The sequence below is a fragment of the Lutra lutra genome, chromosome 5 (assembly GCF_902655055.1).
Source record: "Lutra lutra chromosome 5, mLutLut1.2, whole genome shotgun sequence".
In the NCBI taxonomy this organism is placed as follows: Eukaryota; Metazoa; Chordata; class Mammalia; order Carnivora; family Mustelidae; genus Lutra; species Lutra lutra.
Window position 1 is genome coordinate 161,129,610 of NC_062282.1, and position 10,948 is coordinate 161,140,557.

The 10,948-nt window shown below is 37.6% G+C and overlaps 1 pseudogene; it reads right to left on the reverse strand.

The window, feature by feature from the left end:
- Positions 1-2,894: 2,894 nt before the first annotated feature.
- Positions 2,895-7,749, reverse strand: LOC125101279 (olfactory receptor 2A12-like; annotated as a pseudogene).
- Positions 7,750-10,948: the final 3,199 nt, after the last annotated feature.

Here is a 10,948-nt window from a genome sequence, read left to right on the forward strand (position 1 = left end):
TGGGAGAAGATATTTGCAAATGACATATCAGATAAAGGGCTAGTGTCCAAAACCTATAAAGAACTTAGCAAACTCAACACCTAAAGAACAAATAATCCAATCAAGAAATGGGCAGAAGACGTGAACAGATATTTCTGCAAAGAAGACATCCAGATGGCCAACAGACACATGAAAAAGTGCTCCATATCACTCGGCATCAGGGAAATACAAATCAAAACCACAATGAGATATCACCTCACACCAGTCAGAATGGCTAAAATTAACAAGTCAGGAAATGACAGATGCTGGCGAGGATGTGGAGAAAGGGGAACCCTCCTACACTGTTGGTGGGAATGCAAGCTGGTGCAGCCACTCTGGAAAACAGCATGGAGTTTCCTCAAAATGTTGAAAGTAGAACTACCCTATGACCCAGCAATTGCACTGCTGGGTATTTACCCTAAAGATACAAACGTAATGATCCGAAGGGGCACGTGCACCTGAATGTTTATAGCAGCAAGGTCTACAATAGCCAAACTATGGAAAGAACCTAGATGTCCATCAACAGACGAATGGATAAAGAAGATGTGGTATATATACACAATGGAATACTATGCAGCCATCAAAAGAAATGAAATCTTGCCATTTGCAATGACATGGATGGAACTAGAGGGTATCATGCTTAGCGAAATAAGTCAATTGGAGAAAGGCAACTATCATATGATCACCCTGATATGAGGGAGAGGAGATTCAACATGGGGGGTTAAGGGGGTAGGAGAAGAGTAAATTAAACAAGATGGGATTGGGAGGGAGACAAACCAAAAGTGATTCTTAATCTCACAAAACCAACTGAGGGTTGATGGCAGGAGGAGGGTTGGGAGAGGGGGGTGGGATTATGGACATTGGGTAGGGTATGTGCTATGGTGAGTGCTGTGAAGTGTGTAAACCTGGCGATTCACAGACCCGTACCCCTGGGGATAAAAATATATTATATGTTTATAAAAAATAAATTAAAAAAAGAATAATACCATTTTATTTTATTTTTTAACAATACCTTTTTAATTACCATCCCTCAAAATGAATACTTAGGTATAAATCTAATAAAGTATGTATAGGATCTATATAAGTAAAAGTACAAAAGTATGATGAAAAAATAAAAATAAGAGATGTCTGGGTGGCATAGTTGGTTAGCGGCCCAACTCTTGGTTTCAGTTTAGGTTGTGATCTCAGGGTCAAGTTATTAAGTGCAGGCTTTGCACTTAGTGTGGAGTCTACTTGATAAAGTCTTCTCTCTCCCTTTCCCTCTTCCCCTCCCACTCATGTGCGTGCTCTCTCTCTCTCTTTCTCACTCCCCTACTGTAAAATAGATAAATCTTTAAAAAAATAAAAAAATAATTAAATAAATGGACATATATTTCATGTTCATGGATAGAAAGACTAAATACTATCAAGATGTCTGTCCTTTCCCACTTAATCTTTAGATTTAGCAAGTCAAATTTGGCCCCAGCAAGATAGTTTGTATATTTTGTGTATATTTTACATATAGAGGCAATGTCATTCAAAAGATTGTACAGTGAGGTAAAAATATCCAGCATAGCCAACACAACACTGAAAGAAAAACAAATAAACTGGGCGCCTGGGTGGCTCAGTGGGTTAAGCCGCTGCCTTCGGCTCAGGTCATGATCTCAGGGTCCTGGGATCGAGGCCCGCATCGGGCTCTCTGCTCAGCGGGGAGCCTGCTTCCCTCTCTCTCTCTCTCTCTGCCTGCCTCTCTGTCTACTTGTGATCTCTCTCTGTCAAATAAATAAGTAAAATCTTTAAAAAAAAAAAGTCTTAAAAACAAATAAACGAACAAACAAACAAAAACAAAGTCATCTGTCTTCTAGACTTACTATATAGCTGTGGTGAACAAGACAGTGTGGTATTGGTAAAAGAGTAGAAAAATAGATCAATGGAATGGAACAGGAACCTAGAGAGAGACCCCTATGTGACCTGATCTTGGACAAAGGAGCAAAGGCAATACAATGAAGGAAACATAATTTCTTGAAAACAAATGAGTATAAAACAACTAAGCAACCACATGGAAAAAAACACAAAACAATTACCAAATAAATAACCAAATCTTGCATAGACTTGGTACTCTTCATAAAAATTAACTCAAAATTGGATCATAGCAATAAACCTAAAATAAAAAACTAAAAAAAAAAAAAAAACTTCCAGAAGATAACAACGTATGAGAAAACGTCTATATCATTGACATCTTAGGTACAATAAAGCCATAATTCGTTAAAGGAAAAAATAGATAGATAAGCTGGATTCAATAAAATTAAAACTTCTGTCCTACAAAGGCCATCAAAAGAATTAGAATGTAAGTCACAGAATGATAAAAAACACTTTCAAAGAGATATCTAATAAAGGATAGCCTGTACCATGATTTGTCTGCCTATTACCCACTGTACAGGGTACAGATACTAAGAATCCTTCTTAGTCCCCTGGTATGTGATGTTTTTTTTTAATGATTTTATTTATTTATTTGAGAGAGAGACAGTGAGAGAGAGCATGAGCTAGGAGAAGGTCAGAGGGAGAAGCAGACTCCCCATGGAGCTGGGAGCCTGATGTGGGACTCGATCCCGTGATTCCGGGATCATGACCTGAGCCGAAGGCAGTCGTCCAACCAACTGAGCCACCCAGGCGTCCCTGGTATGTGATGTTTTATTCCACTGCTTGCACAATCCCATTTTGGCTTCTGAATGATTGCTGAATTTTAATTGTAGAAATAGGGACATATTTTGTTGCCATTACTGGAAAACAACCTTTGATTTAGTGAATTTTGTGGTTATTAGATATCGCTGTTGATACCTAATCATAAAAATGTTGTTTCTTATAATTATCTTGTAAGTTACAATATGTGTAGGATATCATAACCTCAGTTTTTCAAACTCAGAGAGTCTTGGATTCTTCCTTCTATCACCATAAATTATTAGCATTGGGACTTCCATCATCAATCATGACCTTGTTTGGGAAATAAATTATATTGTTAACTTATAGAGAAAAAATAGTTTGGGCACTTGGGTGGCTCAGTTGGTTAAGCAACTGCCTTCAGCTTAGGCATGATCCTGGCGTCCTGGGATCCAGTCTTGCATTGGGCTCCCATCTCCACAGGGAGTCTGCTTCTCCCCTGTCTTACTCTCTCTCTCACTCTCTCTCTCTCTCTCTCTCACTCAAATAAATAAATAAAATCTTTTTTAAAAAGAAAAAAAAAATTTCTTGGATATTTAATTTTTAACTTTTTTTCCACTGTGTTTTATCAGTGTTCTGCACAAGCCATAGTAATTTATTATTTTACTGAGATATAGGAGTGTATGTTCAAACAAGTGTGTATGTGTGTGTGTGTGTGTGTGTGTGTGTGTGTGTGTGTGTGTGTTTGGCAACATCTCCATTATTAAGTTTGCTCTCAGAAGAAAAATTACTCATTAAAAGTTGGAGTTCCAGTAATGAATCCCCAGAAGATTTCCTAGAAGTAGAAGGCATGGACAATAGAACAATTTACCCTATTTCAGAGTCTTCAATTATTAGATACTTTCATACATGGAGTTATAATCTATGTTATGAAGTGATGATGTCAACAGCCAGAAACTATCCTACAGGCAGTACACTGCAACAGAAAGGAAACTCACCTCAAACATATAAAGATAGAGATTTAAGTAGTCTTAGAGTAAGAAATAGTGACAAAAATTATGAAAGTAGTTCCAAAATATATTTGTGGTACATTGGTTTAAAGAAACAGAACAAAATGGTTTGGAAATTCAGTGTCTTGGGTGCTAATAGGGTACTTGATTTTCTAAGAACTTATTACAATGTATGCACAATGCCCTGTAATCCTCTCAGTAAGGGATCAGAAATATTTTCATTTTTCTATTTTTAAATTATGTATGCAGAAAATGAGGTTCCAGTGACCTTCAGTTGTAGTATCAGAGCTCTAATCTGGAACTTTTTTTTTTTTTTTTAAATAGTCATGCTTGCCACATAAATAGAAAATCAAAGGCATGATATTTGGGATAAGAAAGGTAGACATTATATGAAATGAGGAATTTTCCATTTAAAAATAGTAAGATAAGGAAAACCGTCAGTTGAATATAATTTTTTAATTTTCTTACTATGCATACATAATCCTTTTTATAGTTTAATTTCAACTGGTCAAAAAAAAAGCATAAAATACAACACTTAGGGAATAAAAATAGCTTTGCCTTGGTCACCTGGGTGGCTCAATTGGTTCATCTTCAGACTCTTGGTTTCTGCTCAGGTGATGATCTCAGGACCATGGCACCACGCCCCCTGTGGTGCTCTGTGCAACAGCCCAGAGTGAGTTTAAGATTGTCTCCTTCTCCAGGCGTCTGGGTGGCTCAGTGGGTTTAACATCTGCCTTTGGCTCAGGTCATGATCTCAGCATCCTGGGACTGAGCCCCGCGTTGTGCTCTCTGCACAGCAGAGAGCCTGCTTCCCCATCTCCCTCTGCCTGCCTCTGTCTACTTGTGATCTCTCTCTCTGTCAAATAAGTAATAATCTTAAAAAGATTCTATCCTTCTCTCTCCACTCCTCCCCAATTGCTTGCATGATCTAAATAGATAAATCTTAAAGCAAAAAAATAAATAAATAAACACACATTTCCCCCAAATTTAGGTTGCCAATATGACACATAACATCATATTTTAATGTACAATTAGGTAAAACATGACATTTATTTCAACAAATAAAGACTACAAGGGAACTTGACGTTAAGAGAAGAAAAAGAAAAATGCTGGGGTGCTGGAGTAACTGACTGTTGGTTTGGGCTCAGGTCATGATCTCAGAGTCCCGAGATAGAGATAGATTGAATAAGACTCTCTCACCTCAGCCCCACCACCACTCTCACGCTTTCTCTTTCTCTCAATTAAATAAATAAATCCATCTAAAAATGTTAAGACCTGCTCTATTTATTAAATTAACAAAATGCGTATATGCTTTGAGGACAGTGTAGAGTTCAACAAAGATACAATGAACTATTTTCACTGTTTCTCCCCGCCCCCTCCATGCTACAACTTCATTTAGAATTTCCCTTTTTGACATGTACACCTGGTGAATTTTCTCCATTATTCATGACTCAGCACAAGTGAGCCTTATAAAGAAGGCTTGCTTTTTTTTTTAAGATTTTATTTATTTATTTGACAGAGAGAGATCACAAGTAGGCAGAGAAGCAGGCAGAGAGAGAGGAAGGGAAGCAGGCTCCCTGCTGAGCAGAGAGCCCGATGTGGGACTCGATCCCAGGACCCTGAGATCATGACCTGAGCCAAAGGCAGCGGCTTAACCCACTGAGCCACCCAGGCGCCCCCCCCCTTTTGTTTTTAATTTAAACTTGATTTTATTTCTTCAGTGTTCTGAGATTCATTGTTAATGCACCACACCCAGTGCTCCAAGCAATATGTGCCCTCCTTAATATCCCCCACCAGGCTCACCCATTCTCCCATCCCCCTCCCCTCCAAAACCCTCAGTTTGTTTCTGAGTCCACAGTCACTCATGTTTCCACTCCCTCTCTGATTTCCCCAAACTCACTTCTCCTCTCCAACTCCCAGTGTCCTCTGTGTTATTCCTTATGCTCTATTCTCCTGTGCTATAGTTAGAAGTCAGTGTGTCCTGTTTATTTTTTTTTAACATTTTATTTATTTGAGAGAGAGAGTCAGGGAACACCAGCAGAGGGAATGTGAGAGGTAGAAGCAGGCTCCCTGCTGAGCAGAGAGCCCAATGCTGGGCTCGATCCCAGGACCCTGTGATCATGACCTGAGCCAAAGGCAGATGCTTAAGGACTGAGCCACCCAGGCACCCCTAGTGTGTACTGTTTAATGAGTAAGATGATGATATTTCTATGGATAGCCAATGTTCTCTGTACAGTCTAAATAAATTATTTAATGACTTAAAAAAACATGTGAGAAAATAAAATACAACTTACAATAAAAGAGATAATTTTTATGGTCTTGCATCAAAGGAATAGAATTTACAGCAAGGTAAGACAGTTTTCAAGAAAGGATTGATGTAGAAAGTGGCAATTGACTTGAGCTTTGCAATACTCACATAAAACACATTTCTGAGAAACGGATTACTTGCGAAATAGCACACATTTGAGGGGCTGTAGTGACGTATTCAGAACACTAGAATTGGACAGATGGGTCGGGAATCAGTTTACAGCAGAATTGAATCATAAATTATAATTTCATAGACTGAGTAAAGGGTAAAGAGTATGCTATGACATTTGATTAGTAAGGAAAAATGTGTACAAATATCACATAGTAATTATAAGATATAGAGTCTGTGTGAAATTATGGGATTCAAAAACCTACCTTGAAATTTCAACTCCACTTTTTTCATAAGTTATACTTACATGTATTTTTTAATAAAGAACTTATATGTAGCAATATTTCATACAATAATATAATCTGTTGGGGCCCCGGGGTGGCTCAGTCCTTTAGCATCTACCTTCAGCTTAGGTCATGATCCCAGCATCCTGGGATTGATCCCTGCATCAGACTCTCTGCTTAGCAGGGAGCCTGATCCCCGCCCCCTCTGCCTGCCTCCCTGCCTGCTTGTGACCTCTGTCTGTCAAATAAATAAATAAAATCTTTAAAAAAAGAATATAATCTGTTAACATTAGTCACTAAAAGGAGGGTCACAAAAGGGTGTCAGTAGTGAATGAAATTGTATATTTGCAATAATTCTGATATAGTTGTAGTTAATTAAGTTACTAATGTCAGTTTTTAGACAGTCCATTAAAGTATAAGATTCTGTCTACTGGCATCTCAAGATAGTATCATTTGCCTTTGGGACACTGACAATCTTCCTAAGACTCTCTTCAAGGCTCCAGTCACTTCCTTGTTCCTCAGATTAATGGGTTCAAAGCAGGATTGATGACAGCATAAAATAAGGAGATTAATTTATCACCCTCAGCTGAATATAGAGATTTAGGCCTCATGTACATGAACATACCCGTCCCATAATAAATGGTCACCACAGTCAGGTGAGAGCTACAGACAGAGAAAACTTTTTCCTACCTTCTGCTGAATGCATCTTCATCACAGCAACCAGTATGCGGAGGTAGGAGAGAGTAATAAGAAGGAAGGGGAGCAAGAGGGTACCAGATGCACCTATCACCATCAGGGTTTCTTGCAGGGATGTATCAGCACAGAATATATGAAGAAGAACAGGTGCTTCACAAAAAATATGGTCAACAATGTAACGGCTACACAAAGGAAGTATGGTGAATTAGAGGGGCACCACTGAGGCAAAGAAACTGATGGTCCATGCCCCTACAGCAAGCAGCACGCACACAGACCAGTTCATGATGAGCAGCTATTGTAGAGGGTAACAAACGGCCACATAACGGTCCAGAGCCATGATGGCCAGAATAATGCACTCAGCTGCTCCAATTAACAGGGAGATGTAGGTCTGGGCAAGGCAGAGTTCATAGGAGATAATTTTCTTGGGAGCAAGGAGGTTGAAGAGCATCTTGGGGACCACAGCTGTGGTGTAAAATATGTTGAGAAAGGCCAAGTGGCAGAGGAAAAAATACATGGGTGTCTGGAGACAGGGATCAATTACCACCAAGATGATAATAGCTGTGTTTCCAAAGAGACTGACCAGGTAGACCCCAGAGAAGAGGAGGAAGAGAGGGATCTCAGCCTGAGGATGATTAGAAAATCCAAGAAGGACCAACTCAATGATGATGCTGGAATTTTTCTGAGCCATGTTGGGTGCCAGTGATAAGCTAATGATACAAGCAGGAGAAGGATAATGTTCTTTAAGGACATAGAATCATAGTCAAATATCAAAGAAATAATGTTTCTTTAACATTAAAATGCTATTAAGGAGATTGTATTCAGTAACTTCCCAGACTAAATTTTCTTTTTTTCATTTTTTGGAAAACTTTCTTTAAATGAAATTTGAAAAACATAATCACATATACTAGAATAAATTAAATATCGATTTGTTTTTTTTCAGAGAAAAACAAATTCCAATTTTAATTCCAAAATATGTATAAACACACACAAATGTACATATTGGTTAAATTTGCAATATCAACATGTGGCAGAGATGGATGTAGAACTTGGATAATTCTGATAATCTGATTGTCATCCCCATATTTGCCACTACTCATGTTTCTACTTAGAAGTGAGAGGCTCATTAGGATGCACACATTTGTTCATTCATCAAGGTATATTGTGTAGCTTTGATATTTAGAGAATTTAGTTACATATTAGTTTAGACTTATTTGTAATCTGATCTCCACCACCAACTCACAAATATAGGCATGAAGAATAAGCTCTTCCATTTATATTAATCTTCAGTAGTTTATTTTTTTCACTAGTTTATATTTTTAAAGCAATGAATCTCAGGCAGGAATAAAAACTTTCTGCCTCAGATAATGGGCTATCCATTCTCTTCCAAAAAAATGTGTACACAAATTATTCTTTTTTCTTTAACATACTCATTTTGCCTCTTCTCACAGTTGTATAAATATGGAACATGTGCCACACCAGCTCACACCCAATCCCCACTTTGTTTTCATGTATTCACCTTGCTTTCTCCAGGTGTGGTTTTTAAATGTGGGAATCTATAACCTAATAAGTATTCATGGTATAATAAGGTAAATCCATTCTTGTGAAGCCAGTTCATCTTGATGTATAGTAAGGACAGTACTAATGACATAGCAGCATATATCTAACGGTTGTATTTTCTATTTTGTACAGTGTTATAAATGTTTTATTTGGATTATTTCATCTGCACTATGAGGTGACCTTCTGGGATGGGTTTTAGGTTCATCCGCATTCTGTAATGAAAAGAAAATACTGTGCTACAAAGAATATACAAGTATACACAACTAGTTAGGGTTGATGACACTGAGCCAAAGCAAGGGGACATGATTTTGATTCACATTCTTAATCCATAGCTTTCTTGATTATCAGCCATTTATACAACTTACATTAACAGAGATCACAGCAAAATAACTGCGTCATCACTATTGACTCTTCTGTCACATCACTCTTAGCAATTATGGGCACTTGTTCACAAATACAAGCAATGACATTTCTAGAAATGACAATATCATATAGCTTTCATCCTTTCCTCAGGATCAAAAACAACAATAATAAATATGTATTCACATGCTTACAGAGGAGGAAAAATCAGAAAGGCTTGTCCAAAATCTAGGAAGAAAATTACTATTTGGAGATTAGAGTCTGCCTTGACATCTAGTTAAAGATATTTCATAAAGAAGATAATGTGAGCCATCAAAGAGAATGAATAAAAAATGCATAAAGATCTATTTCTTAATTAGTCCAATTCACCTATATGTCCTTATTCAGGATTGGCTTGATGTCCTGACTTCACCATTCTCTGCACAAACTTCACTGAAGAGAGGACTGTGCCATGGCTCATGCTGGAGTCAGTGATGTCTGGGCTTCATTTTTTCTGCCTCATATTGGAACCATCTTTGCCGACTGCTTCTTCCTTTGAAGTGCAGTAGGTGTTTGGGTGAGATGATGCAGAAATAAGTGGAACTCCTTGTGTATCATATAGAATTCAGAGCATTTCACACAACTCTGTATTTTAAGATGTCAACAAAAAAATTAAGTTCCCAGTCCCTAGGGAGCCTTGTTAGCTTTAAGAATATGTGCTGGGTGTGGGGAAGGGTGAGGAAGGGAGAGAAAAACACAATTAGGTGCAGCTCAAATGAGGAAAAGTCAACTTTTCAATTCCAGTGTGTATGTCTAGGTCACTTTGAATTCTCTTTTTGTCTATATCTATTTTAAGTATATGAAGCAAACTTAATATTTTATAGACTATTTTCATGAGCTGGATTGCTCACCTATATTTACTCTATAAGTTTGGCATCTTGACCATACCTGAAATAATGGCATACACTGGTGTTTGTAAACAGGATGACAGACACAGTGCTGGGCAAGCTTTAGGAAACTGAGGTAAAAATTAATAGATATTTGGTATTCATGGATGAGAAATACATAAACCTGCAGATAAAATGTTTGAATAGGATTAGGTTTAAATTTCTTAGAAACTGCCAGATGGTATTCCAAAATAGCTATACCATTTTACATTCCCAGCAGCAATGAATGAGAATGGTGTCTTTTGTTCCACATCCTCATCAGCAATAGGTATTTTTAGGATTTTTTTTGTGTGTTTTGTTGTTGTTTGTTTGTTTTGTTTGGATCTTACCCATTCTAAAAGGGCTGCGGGACAGTGGTTTTGATTTCCATTTACATAGCAACCATAGATGTTAAGCATCTTTTGTTTGTTTATTTATTTATTTATTTACTTACTTATTTTAGATTTTATTTATTTATTTGACAGAGACAGAGATCACAAGTAGGCAGAGAGGCAGGCAGAGAGAGAGGAGAAAGCAGGCTCCCAGGACCCTGGGGTGATGACCTGAGCCAAAGGAAGAGGCTTTAACCCACTGAGCCACCCAGGTTCCCCTTGTTTATTTTTTTAAAGATTTTATTTATTTATTTGACAGAGAGAGAAAGAGAAAGGAGAATAAATAAGGGGAGGGGCAGAAGAAGAGGGAGAAACAGGCTACCTGCTGAACAGGGAGTATGATGCAAGACTTGATCCTAGGAGGCTGGGATCATGACCTGCGCTGAAAGCAGACATCAAGCATCTTTTCTTATGCTTATTTTCCACCTCCACAAATTCTCTGACAGGTTCACTCAGGTATTTTACAGGTTTTAATTTAATTTAATTTTATTTTCTGTTTTCTTTTTGCTGAAATGTAGGAGTTCTTTGTGTGTTTGGGTATAAACTTATTCAATACATGATTTGCAATTATTTTCTTCCAGTCACTGGCTTGGTTTTGCATTCTCTTAATAATATATTTTGCACAGAAATAGTTTTTAATTTTAATAAACTCCAACTTTAAACATTTTCCTTT